Here is a 21,838-nt window from a genome sequence, read left to right on the forward strand (position 1 = left end):
CCTCAGGGGCCTCTCGGGATTCCTCTCCCGTCGATGCCGGGGACTAAGACCTTGTGTGGATTCGGGGCCGGAACCTGAGGATTCCTCTCCAGTGCTGACATGGACCTTGGGGTACTTCTGGAGTCTCCCCAGGGGAGTCAGTCCTCGTCTCGAATGCGGGCATGCACTTGCGCTTTCCTCCAGAGCGGTAGCAGCAGTGTCACGCAGTCCGCTGCGTGGATCAAAGGATCTATGGTTTTCCCTCGAGTCTTTCCCACGAGGCTTTCCCACGAGGCTTTCCCACAGGGCTGTCCCACGTGCACACGTAGTGGGAGTCGATCCTCGGCTTGAACGTCAAGGCAGTGCAGGGAAAACAGGTTCCTCTGTAATGGACTGACACATCTGGGGGTCTCTTGGAATGCTGGCACGACCCTGGAGTTCCTCTCCCCTTTCCTGTGGAGAGCGCCTCCTCTTGAGATGCGACGGGAACGCCGGGAATTCTTTCCCTACGAAACAGGGAAAGGATCCCTCATCTCGAGCTAGGAGGCGGAAACGGGGCTCCCCTGGATGTGTGCGGGACCCCACGTGCTTCCTCTCGAGTGGAGACGGGTATGTCGGGGAACTTCTTGAGTTGCAGCAAGGGTGTGAAGGACCCTTTGGAAGTTCCATTGGTTAGACGTGATTAGCCTCGAGAAGCCTCAGCGGAAATGGGCCTCATCTCGCCTGGAGGGCAAAACCTCCTGGATTTTCTCGAGTTGCGGCAGGTGCTCTCGACTTACTTCGGGACCTCAGGGACCCGCTCTGGTGGCCTCAGGAAAGGCCAGTCCCCATGCGAGTTCCTCGCGGGCCTCTCGGGATTCCTCTCCCGTCGATGCCGGGGCCTAAGACCTTGTGTGCAGTCGGGGCCGGAACCTGAGGATTCCTCTCCAGTGCTGACATGGATCTTGGGGTACTTCTGGAGTCTCCCCAGGGGAGTCAGTCCTCGTCTCGAAGGCGGGCATGCACTTGCGCTTTCCTCTAGAGCGGTAGCTGCAGTGTCACGCAGTCCGCCGCGTGGAACAAAGGATCTATGGTTTTCCCTCGAGTCTTTCCCACGACTCTTTCCCACGAGGCTTTCCCACAGGGCTGTCCCACGAGCACACGTGGTGGGAGTCGATCCTCGGCTTGAACGTCAAGGCAGTGCAGGGAAAACAGGTTCCTCTGGAATGGACTGACACATCTGGGGGACTCTTGGAATGGTGGCATGACCCTGGAGTTCCTCTCGCCTTTACTGTCAAGAGCGCCTCCTCTTGAGATGCGACGGGAACGCCGGGAATTCTTTCCCTACGAAAGAGGGAAAGGATCCCTCATCTCGAGCTAGGAGGCGGAAACGGGGCTCCCCTGGATGTGTGCCGCCCCCACGGACTTCCTCTCGAGTGGAGACGGGTATGTCGCGGAACTGCTTGAGTTGCAGCAAGGGTGTGAAGGACCCTTTGGAAGTTCCAGTGGTTAGATGTGATTAGCCTCGAGAAGCCTCAGCGGAAATGGGCCTCATCTCGCCTGGAGGGCAAAACCTCCTGGATTTACTCGAGTTGCGGCAGGTGCTCTCGACTTAAGACGGGGACCTCAGAGACCCGCTCTGGTGGCCTCAGGAAAGGCCAGTCCCAATGCGAGTTCCTCGGGGGCCTATCGGGATTCCTCTCCCGTCGATCCCGGGGCCTAAGACCTTGTGTGGAGTCGGGGCCGGAACCTGAGGATTCCTCTCCAGTGCTGACATGGATCTTGGGGTACTTCTGGAGTCTCCCCAGGGGAGTCAGTCCTCGTCTCGAATGCGGGCATGCACTTGCGCTTTCCTCCAGAGCTGTAGCAGCAGTGTCAGGCAGTCCGCCGCGTGGATCAAAGGATCTATGGTTTTCCCTCGAGTCTTTCCCACGAGGCTTTCCCACGAGGCTTTCCCACAGGGCTGTCCCACGTGCACACGTGGTGGGAGTCGATCCTCGGCTTGAACGTCAAGGCAGTACAGGGAAAAGAGGTTCCTCTGGAATAGACTGACACATCTGGGGTCTCTTGGAATGGTGGCACGACCCTGGAGTTTCTCTCGCCTTTCCTTTGGAGAGCGCCTCCTCTTGAGATGCGACGGGAACGCCGGGAATTCTTTCCCTACGAAACAGGGAAAGGATCCCTCATTTCGAGCTACGAGGCGGACAGGGCTCCTCTGGATGTGTGCGGGACCCACGTGCTTCCTCTCGAGTGGAGACGGGTATGTCGGGGAACTTCTTGAGTTGCAGCAAGGGTGTGAAGGACCCTTAGGAATTTCCAGTGGTTAGACGTGATTAGCCTCGAGAAGGCTCAGCGGAAATGGGCCTCATCTCGCCTGGAGGGCAAAACCTCCTGGATTTTCTCGAGTTGCGGCAGGTGCTCTCGACTTACGACGGGACCTCAGGGACCCGCTCTGGTGGCCTCAGGAAAGGCCAGTCCCCATGCGAGTTCCTCGCGGGCCTCTCGGGATTCCTCTCCCGTCGATGCCGGGGCCTAAGACCTTGTGTGGAGTCGGGGCCGGAACCTGAGGATTCCTCTCCAGTGCTGACATGGATCTTGGGGTACTTCTGGAGTCTCCCCAGGGGAGTCAGTCCTCGTCTCGAATGCGGGCATGCACTTGCGCTTTCCTCCAGAGCGGTAGCAGCAGTGTCACGCAGTTCGCCGCGTGGATCAAAGGATCTATGTTTTTCCCTCGAGTCTTTCCCACGAGGCTGTCCCAGGAGGCTTACCCACAGGGCTGTTCCACGTGCACACGTGGTGGGAGTCGATCCTCGGCTTGAACGTCAAGGCAGTGCAGGGAAAACAGGTTCCTCTGGAATGGACTGACACATCTGGGGGACTTTTGGAATGGTGGCACGACCCTGGAGTTCCTCTCGCCTTTCCTGTGGAGAGCGCCTCCTCTTGAGATGCGAAGGGAACGCCGGGAATTCTTTCCGTACGAAACAGGGATAGGATCCCTCATCTCGAACTAGGAGGCGGAAACGGGGCTCCCCTGGATGTGTGCGGCACCCCACGGACTTCCTCTCGAGTGGAGACGGGTATGTCGCGGAACTGCTTGAGTTGCAGCAAGGGTGTGAAGGACCCATTGGAAGTTCCAGTGGTTAGATGTGATTAGCCTCGAGAAGCCTCAGCGGAAATGGGCCTCATCTCGCCTGGAGGGCAAAACGTCCTGGATTTACTCGAGTTGCGGCAGGTGCTCTCGACTTACGACGGGGACCTCAGAGACCCGCTCTGGTGGCCTCAGGAAAGGCCAGTCCCCATGCGAGTTCCTCGGGGGCCTATCGGGATTCCTCTCCCGTCGATGCCGGGGCCTAAGACCTTGTGTGGAGTCGGGGCCGGAACCTGAGGATTCCTCTCCAGTGCTGACATGGATCTTGGGGTACTTCTGGAGTCTCCCCAGTGGAGTCAGTCCTCGTCTCGAATGCGGGCATGCACTTGCGCTTTCCTCCAGAGCGGTAGCTGCAGTGTCAGGCAGTCCGCCGCATGGATCAAAGGATCTATGGTTTTCCCTCGAGTCTTTCCCACGAGGCTTTCCCACGAGGCTTTCCCACAGGGCTGTCCCACGTGCACACGTGGTGGGAGTCGATCCTCGGCTTGAACGTCAAGGCAGTACAGGGAAAAGAGGTTCCTCTGGAATAGACTGACACATCTGGGGTCTCTTGGAATGGTGGCACGACCCTGGAGTTTCTCTCGCCTTTCCTTTGGAGAGCGCCTCCTCTTGAGATGCGACGGGAACGCCGGGAATTCTTTCCCTACGAAACAGGGAAAGGATCCCTCATTTCGAGCTACGAGGCGGACGGGGCTCCTCTGGATGTGTGCGGGACCCACGTGCTTCCTCTCGAGTGGAGACGGGTATGTCGGGGAACTTCTTGAGTTGCAGCAAGGGTGTGAAGGACCCTTAGGAATTTCCAGTGGGTAGACGTGATTAGCCTCGAGAAGCCTCAGCGGAAATGGGCCTCATCTCGCCTGGAGGGCAAAACCTCCTGGATTTTCTCGAGTTGCGGCAGGTGCTCTCGACTTACGACGGGACCTCAGGGACCCGCTCTGGTGGCCTCAGGAAAGGCCAGTCCCCATGCGAGTTCCTCGCGGGCCTTTCGGGATTCCTCTCCCGTCGATGCCGGGGCCTAAGACCTTGTGTGGAGTCGGGGCCGGAACCTGAGGATTCCTCTCCAGTGCTGACATGGATCTTGGGGTACTTCTGGAGTCTCCCCAGGGGAGTCAGTCCTCGTCTCGAATGCGGGCATGCACTTGCGCTTTCCTCCAGAGCGGTAGCAGCAGTGTCACGCAGTCCGCCGCGTGGAACAAAGGATCTATGGTTTTCCCTCGAGTCTTTCCCACGAGTCTTTCCCACGAGGCTTTCCCACAGGGCTGTCCCACGTGCACACGTGGTGGGAGTCGATCCTCGGCTTGAACGTCAAGGCAGTGCAGGGAAAACAGGTTCCTCTGGAATGGACTGACACATCTGGGGGACTCTTGGAATGGTGGCACGACCCTGGAGTTCCTCTCGCCTTTCCTGTGGAGAGCGCCTCCTCTTGAGATGCGACGGGAACGCCGGGAATTCTTTCCCTACGAAAGAGGGAAAGTATCCCTCATCTCGAGCTAGGAGGCTTAAACGGGACTCCCCTGGATGTGTGCGGCACCCCAAGGGCTTCCTCTCGAGTGGAGACGGGTATGTCGCGGAACTGCTTGAGTTGCAGCAAGGGTCTGAAGGACCCTTTGGAAGTTCCAGTGGTTAGATGTGATTAGCCTCGAGAAGCCTCAGCGGAAATGGGCCTCATCACGCCTGGAGGGCAAAACCTCATGGATTTTCTCGAGTTGCGGCAGGTGCTCTCGACTTACGACGGGACCTCAGGGACCCGCTCTGGTGGCCTCAGGAAAGGCCAGTCCCCATGCGAGTTCCTCGCGGGCCTCTCGGGATTCCTCTCCCGTCGATGCCGGGGCCTAAGACCTTGTGTGGAGTCGGGGCCGGAACCTGAGGATTCCTCTCCAGTGCTGACATGGATCTTGGGGTACTTCTGGAGTCTCCCCAGGGGAGTCAGTCCTCGTCTCGAATGCGGGCATGCACTTGCGCTTTCCTCCAGAGCGGTAGCAGCAGTGTCACGCAGTCCGCCGCGTGGATCAAAGGATCTATGGTTTTCCCTCGAGTCTTTCCCATGAGGCTTTCCCACGAGGCTTTCCCACAGGGCTGTCCCACGTGCACACGTGTTGGGAGTCGATCCTCGGCTTGAACGTCAAGGCAGTACAGGGAAAAGAGGTTCCTCTGGAATAGACTGACACATCTGGGGTCTCTTGGAATGGTGGCACGACCCTGGAGTTTCTCTCGCCTTTCCTTTGGAGAGCGCCTCCTCTTGAGATGCGACGGGAACGCCGGGAATTCCTTCCCTACGAAACAGGGAAAGGATCCCTCATTTCGAGCTACGAGGCGGACGGGGCTCCTCTGGATGTGTGCGGGACCCACGTGCTTCCTCTCGAGTGGAGACGGGTATGTCGGGGAACTTCTTGAGTTGCAGCAAGGGTGTGAAGGACCCTTAGGAAGTTCCAGTGGTTAGACGTGATTAGCCTCGTGAAGCCTCAGGGGAAATGGGCCTCATCTCGCCTGGAGGGCAAAACCTCCTGGATTTTCTCGAGTTGCGGCAGGTGCTCTCGACTTACGACGGGACCTCAGGGACCCGCTCTGGTGGCCTCAGGAAAGGCCAGTCCCCATGCGAGTTCCTCGCGGGCCTCTCGGGATTCCTCTCCCGTCGATGCCGGGGCCTAAGACCTTGTGTGGAGTCGGGGCCGGAACCTGAGGATTCCTCTCCAGTGCTGACATGGATCTTGGGGTACTTCTGGAGTCTCCCCAGGGGAGTCAGTCCTCGTCTCGAATGCGGGCATGCACTTGCACTTTCCTCCAGAGCGGTAGCAGCAGTGTCACGCAGTCCGCCGCGTGGAACAAAGGATCTATGGTTTTCCCTCGAGTCTTTCCCACGAGGCTTTCCCACGAGGCTTTCCCACAGGGCTGTCCCACGTGCAGACGTGGTGGGAGTCGATCCTCGGCTTGAACGTCAAGGCAGTGCAGGGAAAACAGGTTCCTCTGGAATGGACTGACACATCTGGGGGACTCTTGGAATGGTGGCACGACCCTGGAGTTCCTCTCGCCTTTCCTGTGGAGAACGCCTCCTCTTGAGATGCGACGGGAACGCCGGGAATTCTTTCCCTACGAAAGAGGGAAAGTATCCCTCATCTCGAGCTAGGAGGCGGAAACGGGGCTCCCCTGGATGTGTGCGGCACCCCAAGGGCTTCCTCTCGAGTGGAGACGGGTATGTCGCGGAACTGCTTGAGTTGCAGCAAGGGTGTGAAGGACCCTTTGGAAGTTCCAGTGGTTAGATGTGATTAGCCTCGAGAAGCCTCAGCGGAAATGGGCCTCATCACGCCTGGAGGGCAAAACCTCATGGATTTTCTCGAGTTGCGGCAGGTGCTCTCGACTTACGACGGGACCTCAGGGACCCGCTCTGGTGGCCTCAGGAAAGGCCAGTCCCCATGCGAGTTCCTCGCGGGCCTCTCGGGATTCCTCTCCCGTCGATGCCGGGGCCTAAGACCTTGTGTGGAGTCGGGGCCGGAACCTGAGGATTCCTCTCCAGTGCTGACATGGATCTTGGGGTACTTCTGGAGTCTCCCCAGGGGAGTCAGTCCTCGTCTCGAATGCGGGCATGCACTTGCGCTTTCCTCCAGAGCGGTAGCAGCAGTGTCACGCAGTCCGCCGAGTGGATCAAAGGATCTATGGTTTTCCCTCGAGTCTTTCCCACGAGGCTTTCCCACGAGGCTTTCCCACAGGGCTGTCCCACGTGCACACGTGGTGGGAGTCGATCCTCGGCTTGAACGTCAAGGCAGTACAGGGAAAAGAGGTTCCTCTGGAATAGACTGACACATCTGGGGTCTCTTGGAATGGTGGCACGACCCTGGAGTTTCTCTCGCCTTTCCTTTGGAGAGCGCCTCCTCTTGAGATGAGACGGGAACGCCGGGAATTCTCTCCCTACGAAACAGGGAAAGGATCTCTCATTTCGAGCTACGAGGCGGACGGGGCTCCTCTGGATGTGTGCGGGACCCACGTGCTTCCTCTCGAGTGGAGACGGGTATGTCGGGGAACTTCTTGAGTTGCAGCAAGGGTGTGAAGGACCCTTAGGAAGTTCCAGTGGTTAGACGTGATTAGCCTCGAGAAGCCTCAGCGGAAATGGGCCTCATCTCGCCTGGAGGGCAAAACCTCCTGGATTTTCTCGAGTTGCGGCAGGTGCTCTCGACTTACGACGGGACCTCAGGGACCCGCTCTGGTGGCCTCAGGAAAGGCCAGTCCCCATGCGAGTTCCTCGCGGGCCTCTCGGGATTCCTCTCCCGTCGATGCCGGGGCCTAAGACCTTGTGTGGAGTCGGGGCCGGAACCTGAGGATTCCTCTCCAGTGCTGACATGGATCTTGGGGTACTTCTGGAGTCTCCCCAGGGGAGTCAGTCCTCGTCTCGAATGCGGGCATGCACTTGCGCTTTCCTCCAGAGCGGTAGCAGCAGTGTCACGCAGTCCGCCGCGTAGATCAAAGGATCTATGGTTTTCCCTCGAGTCTTTCCCACGAGGCTTTCCCACGAGGCTTTCCCACAGGGCTGTCCCACGTGCACACGTGGTGGGAGTCGATCCTCGGCTTGAACGTCAAGGCAGTGCAGGGAAAACAGGTTCCTCTGGAATGGACTGACACATCTGGGGGACTCTTGGAATGGTGGCACGACCCTGGAGTTCCTCTCGCCTTTCCTGTGGAGAGCGCCTCCTCTTGAGATGCGACGGGAACGCCCGGAATTCTTTCCCTATGAAAGAGGGAAAGTATCCCTCATCTCGAGCTAGGAGGCGGAAACGGGGCTCCCCTGGATGTGTGCGGCACCCCAAGGGCTTCCTCTCGAGTGGAGACGGGTATGTCGCGGACCTGCTTGAGTTGCAGCAAGGGTGTGAAGGACCCTTTGGAAGTTCCAGTGGTTAGATGTGATTAGCCTCGAGAAGCCTCAGCGGAAATGGGCCTCATCACGCCTGGAGGGCAAAACCTCATGGATTTTCTCGAGTTGCGGCAGGTGCTCTCGACTTACGACGGGACCTCAGGGACCCGCTCTGGTGGCCTCAGGAAAGGCCAGTCCCCATGCGAGTTCCTCGCGGGCCTCTCGGGATTCCTCTCCCGTCGATGCCGGGGCCTAAGACCTTGTGTGGAGTCGGGGCCGGAACCTGAGGATTCCTCTCCAGTGCTGACATGGATCTTGGGGTACTTCTGGAGTCTCCCCAGGGGAGTCAGTCCTCGTCTCGAATGCGGGCATGCACTTGCGCTTTCCTCCAGAGCGGTAGCAGCAGTGTCACGCAGTCCGCCGCGTGGATCAAAGGATCTATGGTTTTCCCTCGAGTCTTTCCCACGAGGCTTTCCCACGAGGCTTTCCCACAGGGCTGTCCCACGTGCACAAGTGGTGGTAGTCGATCCTCGGCTTGAACGTCAAGGCAGTGCAGGGAAAACAGGTTCCTCTGTAATGGACTGACACATCTAGGGGTCTCTTGGAATGGTGGCACGACCCTGGAGTTCCTCTCCCCTTTCCTGTGGAGAGCGCCTCCTCTTGAGATGCGACGGGAACGCCGGGAATTCTTTCCCTACGAAACAGGGAAAGGATCCCTCATCTCGAGCTAGGAGGCGGAAACGGGGCTCCCCTGGATGTGTGCGGGACCCTCGTTCTTCCTCTCGAGTGGGGACGGGTATGTTGGGGAAATTCTTGAGTTGCAGCAAGGGTGTGAAGGACCCTTTGGAAGTTCCAGTGGTTAGATGTGATTAGCCTCGAGAAGCCTCAGCGGAAATGGGCCTTATCTCGCCTGGAGGGCAAAACCTCCTGGATTTTCTCGAGTTGTGGTAGCTGCTCTCGACTTACGACGGGGACCTCAGGGACCCGCTCTGGTGGCCTCAGGAAAGGCCAGTCCCCATGCGAGTTCCTTAGGGGCCTCTCGGGACTCCTCTCCCGTCGATGCCGTGGCCTAAGACCTTGTGTGGAGTCGGGGCCGGAACCTGAGGATTCCTCTCCAGTGCTGACATGGATCTTTGGGTACTTCTGGAGTCTCCCCAGGGGAGTCAGTCCTCGTCTCGAATGCGGGCATGCACTTGCGCTTTCCTCCAGAGCTGTAGCAGCAGTGTCACGCAGTCCGCCGCGTGGATCAAAGGATCTATGGTTTTCCCTCGAGTCTTTCCCACGAGGCTTTCCCACGAGGCTTTCCCACAGAGCTGTCCCACGTGCACACGTGGTGGGAGTCGATCCTCGGCTTGAACGTCAAGGCAGTGCAGGGAAAACAGGTTCCTCTGGAATGGACTGACACATCTGGGGGACTCTTGGAATGGTGGCACGACCCTGGAGTTCCTCTCGCCTTTCCTGTGGAGAGCGCCTCCTCTTGAGATGCGACGGGAACGCCGGGAATTCTTTCCCTACGAAAGAGGGAAAGTATCCCTCATCTCGAGCTAGGAGGCGGAAACGGGGCTCCCCTGGATGTGTGCGGCACCCCAAGGGCTTCCTCTCGAGTGGAGACGGGTATGTCGCGGAACTGCTTGAGTTGCAGCAAGGGTGTGAAGGACCCTTTGGAAGTTCCAGTGGTTAGATGTGATTAGCCTCGAGAAGCCTCAGCGGAAATGGGCCTCATCACGCCTGGAGGGCAAAACCTCATGGATTTTCTCGAGTTGCGGCAGGTGCTCTCGACTTACGACGGGACCTCAGGGACCCGCTCTGGTGGCCTCAGGAAAGGCCAGTCCCCATGCGAGTTCCTCGCGGGCCTCTCGGGATTCCTCTCCCGTCGATGCCGGGGCCTAAGACCTTGTGTGGAGTCGGGGCCGGAACCTGAGGATTCCTCTCCAGTGCTGACATGGATCTTGGGGTACTTCTGGAGTCTCCCCAGGGGAGTCAGTCCTCGTCTCGAATGCGGGCATGCACTTGCGCTTTCCTCCAGAGCGGTAGCAGCAGTGTCACGCAGTCCGCCGAGTGGATCAAAGGATCTATGGTTTTCCCTCGAGTCTTTCCCACGAGGCTTTCCCACGAGGCTTTCCCACAGGGCTGTCCCACGTGCACACGTGGTGGGAGTCGATCCTCGGCTTGAACGTCAAGGCAGTACAGGGAAAAGAGGTTCCTCTGGAATAGACTGACACATCTGGGGTCTCTTGGAATGGTGGCACGACCCTGGAGTTTCTCTCGCCTTTCCTTTGGAGAGCGCCTCCTCTTGAGATGAGACGGGAACGCCGGGAATTCTCTCCCTACGAAACAGGGAAAGGATCTCTCATTTCGAGCTACGAGGCGGACGGGGCTCCTCTGGATGTGTGCGGGACCCACGTGCTTCCTCTCGAGTGGAGACGGGTATGTCGGGGAACTTCTTGAGTTGCAGCAAGGGTGTGAAGGACCCTTAGGAAGTTCCAGTGGTTAGACGTGATTAGCCTCGAGAAGCCTCAGCGGAAATGGGCCTCATCTCGCCTGGAGGGCAAAACCTCCTGGATTTTCTCGAGTTGCGGCAGGTGCTCTCGACTTACGACGGGACCTCAGGGACCCGCTCTGGTGGCCTCAGGAAAGGCCAGTCCCCATGCGAGTTCCTCGCGGGCCTCTCGGGATTCCTCTCCCGTCGATGCCGGGGCCTAAGACCTTGTGTGGAGTCGGGGCCGGAACCTGAGGATTCCTCTCCAGTGCTGACATGGATCTTGGGGTACTTCTGGAGTCTCCCCAGGGGAGTCAGTCCTCGTCTCGAATGCGGGCATGCACTTGCGCTTTCCTCCAGAGCGGTAGCAGCAGTGTCACGCAGTCCGCCGCGTAGATCAAAGGATCTATGGTTTTCCCTCGAGTCTTTCCCACGAGGCTTTCCCACGAGGCTTTCCCACAGGGCTGTCCCACGTGCACACGTGGTGGGAGTCGATCCTCGGCTTGAACGTCAAGGCAGTGCAGGGAAAACAGGTTCCTCTGGAATGGACTGACACATCTGGGGGACTCTTGGAATGGTGGCACGACCCTGGAGTTCCTCTCGCCTTTCCTGTGGAGAGCGCCTCCTCTTGAGATGCGACGGGAACGCCCGGAATTCTTTCCCTATGAAAGAGGGAAAGTATCCCTCATCTCGAGCTAGGAGGCGGAAACGGGGCTCCCCTGGATGTGTGCGGCACCCCAAGGGCTTCCTCTCGAGTGGAGACGGGTATGTCGCGGAACTGCTTGAGTTGCAGCAAGGGTGTGAAGGACCCTTTGGAAGTTCCAGTGGTTAGATGTGATTAGCCTCGAGAAGCCTCAGCGGAAATGGGCCTCATCACGCCTGGAGGGCAAAACCTCATGGATTTTCTCGAGTTGCGGCAGGTGCTCTCGACTTACGACGGGACCTCAGGGACCCGCTCTGGTGGCCTCAGGAAAGGCCAGTCCCCATGCGAGTTCCTCGCGGGCCTCTCGGGATTCCTCTCCCGTCGATGCCGGGGCCTAAGACCTTGTGTGGAGTCGGGGCCGGAACCTGAGGATTCCTCTCCAGTGCTGACATGGATCTTGGGGTACTTCTGGAGTCTCCCCAGGGGAGTCAGTCCTCGTCTCGAATGCGGGCATGCACTTGCGCTTTCCTCCAGAGCGGTAGCAGCAGTGTCACGCAGTCCGCCGCGTGGATCAAAGGATCTATGGTTTTCCCTCGAGTCTTTCCCACGAGGCTTTCCCACGAGGCTTTCCCACAGGGCTGTCCCACGTGCACAAGTGGTGGTAGTCGATCCTCGGCTTGAACGTCAAGGCAGTGCAGGGAAAACAGGTTCCTCTGTAATGGACTGACACATCTAGGGGTCTCTTGGAATGGTGGCACGACCCTGGAGTTCCTCTCCCCTTTCCTGTGGAGAGCGCCTCCTCTTGAGATGCGACGGGAACGCCGGGAATTCTTTCCCTACGAAACAGGGAAAGGATCCCTCATCTCGAGCTAGGAGGCGGAAACGGGGCTCCCCTGGATGTGTGCGGGACCCTCGTTCTTCCTCTCGAGTGGGGACGGGTATGTTGGGGAAATTCTTGAGTTGCAGCAAGGGTGTGAAGGACCCTTTGGAAGTTCCAGTGGTTAGATGTGATTAGCCTCGAGAAGCCTCAGCGGAAATGGGCCTTATCTCGCCTGGAGGGCAAAACCTCCTGGATTTTCTCGAGTTGTGGTAGCTGCTCTCGACTTACGACGGGGACCTCAGGGACCCGCTCTGGTGGCCTCAGGAAAGGCCAGTCCCCATGCGAGTTCCTTAGGGGCCTCTCGGGACTCCTCTCCCGTCGATGCCGTGGCCTAAGACCTTGTGTGGAGTCGGGGCCGGAACCTGAGGATTCCTCTCCAGTGCTGACATGGATCTTTGGGTACTTCTGGAGTCTCCCCAGGGGAGTCAGTCCTCGTCTCGAATGCGGGCATGCACTTGCGCTTTCCTCCAGAGCTGTAGCAGCAGTGTCACGCAGTCCGCCGCGTGGATCAAAGGATCTATGGTTTTCCCTCGAGTCTTTCCCACGAGGCTTTCCCACGAGGCTTTCCCACAGAGCTGTCCCACGTGCACACGTGGTGGGAGTCGATCCTCGGCTTGAACGTCAAGGCAGTGCAGGGAAAACAGGTTCCTCTGGAATGGACTGACACATCTGGGGGACTCTTGGAATGGTGGCACGACCCTGGAGTTCCTCTCGCCTTTCCTGTGGAGAGCGCCTCCTCTTGAGATGCGACGGGAACGCCGGGAATTCTTTCCCTACGAAAGAGGGAAAGTATCCCTCATCTCGAGCTAGGAGGCGGAAACGGGGCTCCCCTGGATGTGTGCGGCACCCCAAGGGCTTCCTCTCGAGTGGAGACGGGTATGTCGCGGAACTGCTTGAGTTGCAGCAAGGGTGTGAAGGACCCTTTGGAAGTTCCAGTGGTTAGATGTGATTAGCCTCGAGAAGCCTCAGCGGAAATGGGCCTCATCACGCCTGGAGGGCAAAACCTCATGGATTTTCTCGAGTTGCGGCAGGTGCTCTCGACTTACGACGGGACCTCAGGGACCCGCTCTGGTGGCCTCAGGAAAGGCCAGTCCCCATGCGAGTTCCTCGCGGGCCTCTCGGGATTCCTCTCCCGTCGATGCCGGGGCCTAAGACCTTGTGTGGAGTCGGGGCCGGAACCTGAGGATTCCTCTCCAGTGCTGACATGGATCTTGGGGTACTTCTGGAGTCTCCCCAGGGGAGTCAGTCCTCGTCTCGAATGCGGGCATGCACTTGCGCTTTCCTCCAGAGCGGTAGCAGCAGTGTCACGCAGTCCGCCGAGTGGATCAAAGGATCTATGGTTTTCCCTCGAGTCTTTCCCACGAGGCTTTCCCACGAGGCTTTCCCACAGGGCTGTCCCACGTGCACACGTGGTGGGAGTCGATCCTCGGCTTGAACGTCAAGGCAGTACAGGGAAAAGAGGTTCCTCTGGAATAGACTGACACATCTGGGGTCTCTTGGAATGGTGGCACGACCCTGGAGTTTCTCTCGCCTTTCCTTTGGAGAGCGCCTCCTCTTGAGATGAGACGGGAACGCCGGGAATTCTCTCCCTACGAAACAGGGAAAGGATCTCTCATTTCGAGCTACGAGGCGGACGGGGCTCCTCTGGATGTGTGCGGGACCCACGTGCTTCCTCTCGAGTGGAGACGGGTATGTCGGGGAACTTCTTGAGTTGCAGCAAGGGTGTGAAGGACCCTTAGGAAGTTCCAGTGGTTAGACGTGATTAGCCTCGAGAAGCCTCAGCGGAAATGGGCCTCATCTCGCCTGGAGGGCAAAACCTCCTGGATTTTCTCGAGTTGCGGCAGGTGCTCTCGACTTACGACGGGACCTCAGGGACCCGCTCTGGTGGCCTCAGGAAAGGCCAGTCCCCATGCGAGTTCCTCGCGGGCCTCTCGGGATTCCTCTCCCGTCGATGCCGGGGCCTAAGACCTTGTGTGGAGTCGGGGCCGGAACCTGAGGATTCCTCTCCAGTGCTGACATGGATCTTGGGGTACTTCTGGAGTCTCCCCAGGGGAGTCAGTCCTCGTCTCGAATGCGGGCATGCACTTGCGCTTTCCTCCAGAGCGGTAGCAGCAGTGTCACGCAGTCCGCCGCGTAGATCAAAGGATCTATGGTTTTCCCTCGAGTCTTTCCCACGAGGCTTTCCCACGAGGCTTTCCCACAGGGCTGTCCCACGTGCACACGTGGTGGGAGTCGATCCTCGGCTTGAACGTCAAGGCAGTGCAGGGAAAACAGGTTCCTCTGGAATGGACTGACACATCTGGGGGACTCTTGGAATGGTGGCACGACCCTGGAGTTCCTCTCGCCTTTCCTGTGGAGAGCGCCTCCTCTTGAGATGCGACGGGAACGCCCGGAATTCTTTCCCTATGAAAGAGGGAAAGTATCCCTCATCTCGAGCTAGGAGGCGGAAACGGGGCTCCCCTGGATGTGTGCGGCACCCCAAGGGCTTCCTCTCGAGTGGAGACGGGTATGTCGCGGAACTGCTTGAGTTGCAGCAAGGGTGTGAAGGACCCTTTGGAAGTTCCAGTGGTTAGATGTGATTAGCCTCGAGAAGCCTCAGCGGAAATGGGCCTCATCACGCCTGGAGGGCAAAACCTCCTGGATTTTCTCGAGTTGCGGCAGGTGCTCTCGACTTACGACGGGACCTCAGGGACCCGCTCTGGTGGCCTCAGGAAAGGCCAGTCCCCATGCGAGTTCCTCGCGGGCCTCTCGGGATTCCTCTCCCGTCGATGCCGGGGCCTAAGACCTTGTGTGGAGTCGGGGCCGGAACCTGAGGATTCCTCTCCAGTGCTGACATGGATCTTGGGGTACTTCTGGAGTCTCCCCAGGGGAGTCAGTCCTCGTCTCGAATGCGGGCATGCACTTGCGCTTTCCTCCAGAGCGGTAGCAGCAGTGTCACGCAGTCCGCCGCGTGGATCAAAGGATCTATGGTTTTCCCTCGAGTCTTTCCCACGAGGCTTTCCCACGAGGCTTTCCCACAGGGCTGTCCCACGTGCACAAGTGGTGGTAGTCGATCCTCGGCTTGAACGTCAAGGCAGTGCAGGGAAAACAGGTTCCTCTGTAATGGACTGACACATCTAGGGGTCTCTTGGAATGGTGGCACGACCCTGGAGTTCCTCTCCCCTTTCCTGTGGAGAGCGCCTCCTCTTGAGATGCGACGGGAACGCCGGGAATTCTTTCCCTACGAAACAGGGAAAGGATCCCTCATCTCGAGCTAGGAGGCGGAAACGGGGCTCCCCTGGATGTGTGCGGGACCCTCGTTCTTCCTCTCGAGTGGGGACGGGTATGTTGGGGAAATTCTTGAGTTGCAGCAAGGGTGTGAAGGACCCTTTGGAAGTTCCAGTGGTTAGATGTGATTAGCCTCGAGAAGCCTCAGCGGAAATGGGCCTTATCTCGCCTGGAGGGCAAAACCTCCTGGATTTTCTCGAGTTGTGGTAGCTGCTCTCGACTTACGACGGGGACCTCAGGGACCCGCTCTGGTGGCCTCAGGAAAGGCCAGACCCCATGCGAGTTCCTTAGGGGCCTCTCGGGACTCCTCTCCCGTCGATGCCGTGGCCTAAGACCTTGTGTGGAGTCGGGGCCGGAACCTGAGGATTCCTCTCCAGTGCTGACATGGATCTTTGGGTACTTCTGGAGTCTCCCCAGGGGAGTCAGTCCTCGTCTCGAATGCGGGCATGCACTTGCGCTTTCCTCCAGAGCTGTAGCAGCAGTGTCACGCAGTCCGCCGCGTGGATCAAAGGATCTATGGTTTTCCCTCGAGTCTTTCCCACGAGGCTTTCCCACGAGGCTTTCCCACAGAGCTGTCCCACGTGCACACGTGGTGGGAGTCGATCCTCGGCTTGAACGTCAAGACAGTGCTGGGAAACAGGTTCCTCTGTAATGGACTGACATATCTGGGGGACTCTTGGAATGGTGGCACGACCCTGGAGTTCCTCTCGCCTTTCCTGTGGAGAGCGCCTCCTCTTGAGATGCGACGGGAACGCCCGGAATTCTTTCCCTACGAAACAGGGAAAGGAACCCTCATCTCGAGCTAGGAGGCGAAAACGGGGCTCCCCTGGATGTGTGCGGGACCCTCGTGCTTCCTCTCGAGTGGAGACGGGTATGTCGGGGAACTTCTTGAGTTGCAGCAAGGGTGTGAAGGATCCTTTGGAAGTTCCAGTGGTTAGATGTGATTAGCCTCGAGAAACCTCAGCGGAAATGGGCCTCATCTCGCCTGGAGGGCAAAACCTCCTGGATTTTCTCGAGTTGCGGCAGGTGCTCTCGACTTACGGCAGGGACCTCAGGGACCCGCTCTGGTGGCCTCAGGAAAGGCCAGTCCCCATGCGAGTTCCTCGGTGGCCTCAGGATTCCTCTCCCGTCGATGCCGGGGCCTAAGACCTTGTGTGGAGTCGAGGCCGGAACCTGAGTATTCCTCTCCAGTGCTGACATGGATCTTGGGGTACTTCTGGAGTCTCCCCAGGGGAGTCAGTCCTCGTCTCGAATGCGGGCATGCACTTGCGCTTTCCTCCAGAGCAGTAGCAGCAGTGTCACGCAGTCCGCCGCGTGGATCAAAGGATCTATGGTTTTCCCTCGAGTCTTTCCCACGAGGCTTTCCCACGAGGCTTTCCCACAGGGCTGTCCCACGTGCACACCTGGTGGGATTCGATCCTCGGCTTGAACGTCAAGGCAGTGCAGGGAAAACAGGTTCCTCTGGAATGGACTGACACATCTGGGGGACTCTTGGAATGGTGGCACGATCCTAGAGTTCCTCTCGTCTTTCCTGTGGAGAGCGCCTCCTCTTGACATGCGACAGGAACGCCGGGAATTCTTTCCCTACGAAACAGGGAAAGGATCCCTCATCTCGAGCTAGGAGGCGGAAACGGGGCTCCCCTGGAGGTGTGCGGGACCTCACGTGCTTCCTCTCGAGTGGAGACGGATATGTTGGGGAAATTCTTGAGTTGCAGCAAGGGTGTGAAGGACCCTTTGGAAGTTCCAGTGGTTAGATGTGATTAGCCTCGAGAAGCCTCAGCGGAAATGGGCCTCATCTCGCCTGGAGGGCAAAACCTCCTGGATTTTCTCGAGTTGCGGCAGGTGCTCTCGACTTATGACGGGGACCTCAGGGACCCGCTCTGGTGGCCTCAGGAAAGGCCAGTCCCCATGCGAGTTCCTCGGGGGCCTCTCGGGATTCCTCTCCCGTCGATGCCGGGGCCTAAGACTTTGTGTGGAGTCGGGGCCGGAACCTGAGGATTCCTCTCCAGTGCTGACATGGGTCTTGGGGTACTTCTGGAGTCTCCCCAGGGGAGTCAGTCCTCGTCTCGAATGCGGGCATGCACTTGCGCTTTCCTCCAGAGCGGTAGCAGCAGTGTCACGCAGTCCGCCGCGTGGATCAAAGGATCTTTGGTTTTCCCTCGCGTCTTTCCCACGAGGCTTTCCCTCGAGGCTTTCCCACAGGGCTGTCCCACGTGCACACGTGGTGGGAGTCGATCCTCGGCTTGAACGTCAAGGCAGTGCAGGGAAAACAGGTTCCTCTGGAATGGACAGACACATCTGGGGGACTCTTGGAATGGTGGCACGACCCTGGAGTTCCTCTCCGCTTTCCTGTGGAGAGCGCCTCCTCTTGAGATGCGACGGGAACGCCGGGAATTCTTTCCCTACGAAACAGGGAAAGGATCCCTCATCTCGAGCTAGGAGGCGAAAGCGGGGCTCCCCTGGATGTGTACGGGACCCCACGTGCTTCCTCTCGAGTGGAGACGGGTATGTCGCGGAACTGCTTGAGTTGCAGCAAGGGTGTGAAGGACCCTTTGGAAGTTCCAGCGGTTAGATGTGATTAGCCTCGAGAAGCCTCAGCGGAAATGGCCCTCATCTCGCCTGGAGGGCAAAACCTCCTGGATTTTCTCGAGTTGCGGCAAGTGCTCTCGACTTGCGACGGGGACCTCAGGGACCCGCTCTGGTGGCCTCAGGAAAGGCCAGTCCCCATGCGAGTTCCCCGGGGGCCTCTCGGGATTCCTCTCCCTCGATCCCGGGGCCTAAGACCTTGTGTGGAGTCGGGGCCGAAAACTGAGGATTCCTCTCCAGTGCTGACATGGATCTTGGGGTACTTCTGGAGTCTCCCCAGGGGAGTCAGTCCTCGTCTCGAATGCGGGCATGCACTTGTGCTTTCCTCCAGAGCTTTAGCAGCAGTGTCACGCAGTCCGCCGCGTGGATCAAAGGATCTATGGTTTTCCCTCGAGTCTTTCCCACGAGGCTTTCCCACGAGGCTTTCCGACAGGGCTGTCCCACGTGCACACGTGGTGGGAGTCGATCCTCGGCTTGAACGTCAAGGCAGTGCAGGGAAAAAAGGTTCCTCTGGAATGGACTGACACATCTGGGGGTCTCTTGGAATGGTGACACGACCCTGGAGTTCCTCTCGCCTTTCCTGTGGAGAGTGCCTCCTCTTGAGATGCGACGGGAACGCCGGGAATTCTTTCCCTACGAAACAGGGAAAGGATCCCTCATCTCGAGCTAGGAGGCGGAAACGGGGCTCCCCTGGATGTGTGCGGGACCCCATGTGCTTCCTCTCGAGTGGAGACGGGTATGTCGGGGAACTTCTTGAGTTGCAGCAAGGGTGTGAATGACCCTTTGGAAGTTCCAGTGTTTAGATGTGATTAGCCTCGAGAAGCCTCAGCGGAAATGGGCCTCATCTCGCCAGGAGGGCAAAACCTCCTGGATTTTCTCGAGTTGCGGCAGGTGCTCTCGACTTACGACGGGGACTTCAGGGACCCGCTCTGTTGGCCTCAGGAAAGGCCAGGCCCCATGCGAGTTCCTCGCTGGCCTCTCCGGATTCCTCTCCCGTCGATGCCGGGGCCTAAGACCTTGTGTGGAGTCGGGGCCGGAACCTGAGAATTCCTCTCCAGTGCTGACATGGCTCTTGGGGTACTTCTGGAGTCTCCCCAGGGGAGTCAGTCCTCGTCTCGAATGCGGGCATGCACTTGCGCTTTCCTCCAGAGCGGTAGCAGCAGTGTCACGCAGTCCGCCGCGTGGATCAAAGGATCTATGGTTCTCCCTCGAGTCTTTCCCACGAGGCTTTCCCACGAGGCTTTCCCACAGGGCTGTCCCACGTGCACACGTGGTGGGAGTCGATCCTCGGCTTGAACGTCAAGGCAGTACAGGGAAAAGAGGTTCCTCTGGAATAGACTGACACATCTGGGGTCTCTTGGAATGGTGGCACGACCCTGGAGTTTCTCTCGCCTTTCCTTTGGAGAGCGCCTCCTCTTGAGATGCGACGGGAACGCCGGGAATTCTTTCCCTACGAAACAGGGAAAGGATCCCTCATTTCGAGCTCCGAGGCGGACGGGGCTCCTCTGGATGTGTGCGGGACCCACGTGCTTCCTCTCGAGTGGAGATGGGTATGTCGGGGAACTTCTTGAGTTGCAGCAAGGGTGTGAAGGACCCTTAGGAAATTCCAGTGGTTAGACGTGATTAGCCTCGAGAAGCCTCAGCGGAAATGGGCCTCATCTCGCCTGGAGGGCAAAACCTCCTGGATTTTCTCGAGTTGCGGCAGGTGCTCTCGACTTACGACGTGACCTCAGGGACCCGCTCTGGTGGCCTCAGGAAAGGCCAGTCCCCATGCGAGTTCCTCGCGGGCCTCTCGGGATTCCTCTCCCGTAGATGCCGGAGTCTAAGACCTTGTGTGGAGTCGGGGCCGGAACCTGAGGATTCCTCTCCAGTGCTGACATGGATCTTGGGGTACTTCTGGAGTCTCCCCAGGGGAGTCAGTCCTCGTCTCGAATGCGGGCATGCACTTGCGCTTTCCTCCAGAGCGGTAGCAGCAGTGTCACGCAGTTCGCCGCGTGGATCAAAGGATCTATGGTTTTCCCTCGAGTCTTTCCCACGAGGCTGTCCCAGGAGGCTTTCCCACAGGGCTGTTCCACGGGCACACGTGGTGGGAGTCGATCCTCGGCTTGAACGTCAAGGCAGTGCAGGGAAAACAGGTTCCTCTGGAATGGACTGACACTTCTGGGGGACTTTTGGAATGGTGGCAAGACCCTGGAGTTCCTCTCGCCTTTCCTGTGGGGAGCGCCTCCTCTTGAGATGCGAAGGGAACGCCGGGAATTCTTTCCCTACGAAACAGGGATAGGATCCCTCATCTCGAACTAGGAGGCGGAAACGGGGCTCCCCTGGATGTGTGCGGCACCCCACGGTCTTCCTCTCGAGTGGAGACGGGTATGTCGCGGTCTGCTTGAGTTGCAGCAAGGGTGTGAAGGACCCTTTGGAAATTCCAGCGGTTAGATGTGATTAGCCTCGAGAAGCCTCAGCGGAAATGGCCCTCATCTCGCCTGGAGGGCAAAACCTCCTGGATTTTCTCGAGTTGCGGCAAGTGCTCTCGACTTACGACGGGGACCTCAGGGACCCGCTCTGGTGGCCTCAGGAAAGGCCAGTCCACATGCGAGTTCCTCGGGGGCCTCTCGGGATTCCTCTCCCTCGATCCCGGGGCCTAAGACCTTGTGTGGAGTCGGGGCCGAAACCTGAGAATTCCTCTCCAGTGCTGACATGGCTCTTGGGGTACTTCTGGAGTCTCCCCAGCGGAGTCAGTCCTCGTCTCGAATGCGGGCATGCACTTGCGCTTTCCTCCAGAGCGGTAGCAGCAGTGTCACGCAGTCCGCCGCGTGGATCAAAGGATCTATGGTTCTCCCTCGAGTCTTTCCCACGAGGCTTTCCCACGAGGCTTTCCCACAGGGCTGTCCCAAGTACACACGTGGTGGGAGTCGATCCTCGGCTTGAACGTCAAGGCATTACAGGGAAAAGAGGTTCCTCTGAAATAGACTGACACATCTGGGGTCTCTTGGAATGGTGGCACGACCCTGGAGTTTCTCTCGCCTTTCCTTTGGAGAGCGCCTCCTCTTGAGATGCGACGGGAACGCCGGGAATTCTTTCCCTACGAAACAGGGAAAGGATCCCTCATTTCGAGCTAGGAGGCGGAAACGGGTCTCCTCTGGATGTGTGCGGGACCCTCGTGCTTCCTCTCGAGTGGAGACGGGTATGTCGGGGAACTTCTTGAGTTGCAGCAAGGGTGTGAAGGACCCTTTGGAAATTCCAGTGGTTAGATGTGATTAGCCTCGAGAAGCCTCAGCGGAAATGGGCCTCATCTCGCCTGGATGGCAAAACCTCCTGGATTTTCTCGAGTTGCGGCAGGTGCTCTCGACTTACGACGGGGACCTCAGGGACCCGCTCTGGTGGCCTCAGGAAAGGCCAGTCCCCATGCGAGTTCCTCGGGGGCCTCTCGGGATTCCTCTCCCGTCGATGCTGGGGACTAAGACCTTGTGTGGAGTCGGGGCTGGAACCTGAGGATTCCTCTCCAGTGCTGACATGGATCTTGGGGTACTTCTGGAGTCTCCCCAAGGGAGTCAGTCCTCGTCTCGAATGTGGGCATGCACTTGCGCTTTCCTCCAGAGCGGTAGCAGCAGTGTCACGCAGTTCGCCGCTTGGATCAAAGGATCTATGGTTTTCCCTCGAGTCTTTCCCACGAGGCTGTCCCAGGAGGCTTTCCCACAGGGCTGTTCCACGTGCACACGTGGTGGGAGTCGATCCTCGGCTTGAACGTCAAGGCAGTGCAGGGAAAACAGGTTCCTCTGGAATGGACTGACACATCTGGGGGACTTTTGGAATGGTGGCACGACCCTGGAGTTCCTCTCGCCTTTCCTGTGGAGAGTGCCTCCTCTTGAGATGCGAAGGGAACGCCGGGAATTCTTTCCCTACGAAACAGGGATAGGATCCCTCATCTCGAACTAGGAGGCGGAAACGGGTCTCCCCTGGATGTGTGCGGCACCCCACGGACTTCCTCTCCAGTGGAGACGGGTATGTCGCGGAACTGCTTGAGTTGCAGCAAGGGTGTG

The sequence above is a fragment of the Ovis canadensis genome, chromosome 9 (assembly GCF_042477335.2).
Source record: "Ovis canadensis isolate MfBH-ARS-UI-01 breed Bighorn chromosome 9, ARS-UI_OviCan_v2, whole genome shotgun sequence".
Taxonomy (NCBI): Eukaryota; Metazoa; Chordata; class Mammalia; order Artiodactyla; family Bovidae; genus Ovis; species Ovis canadensis.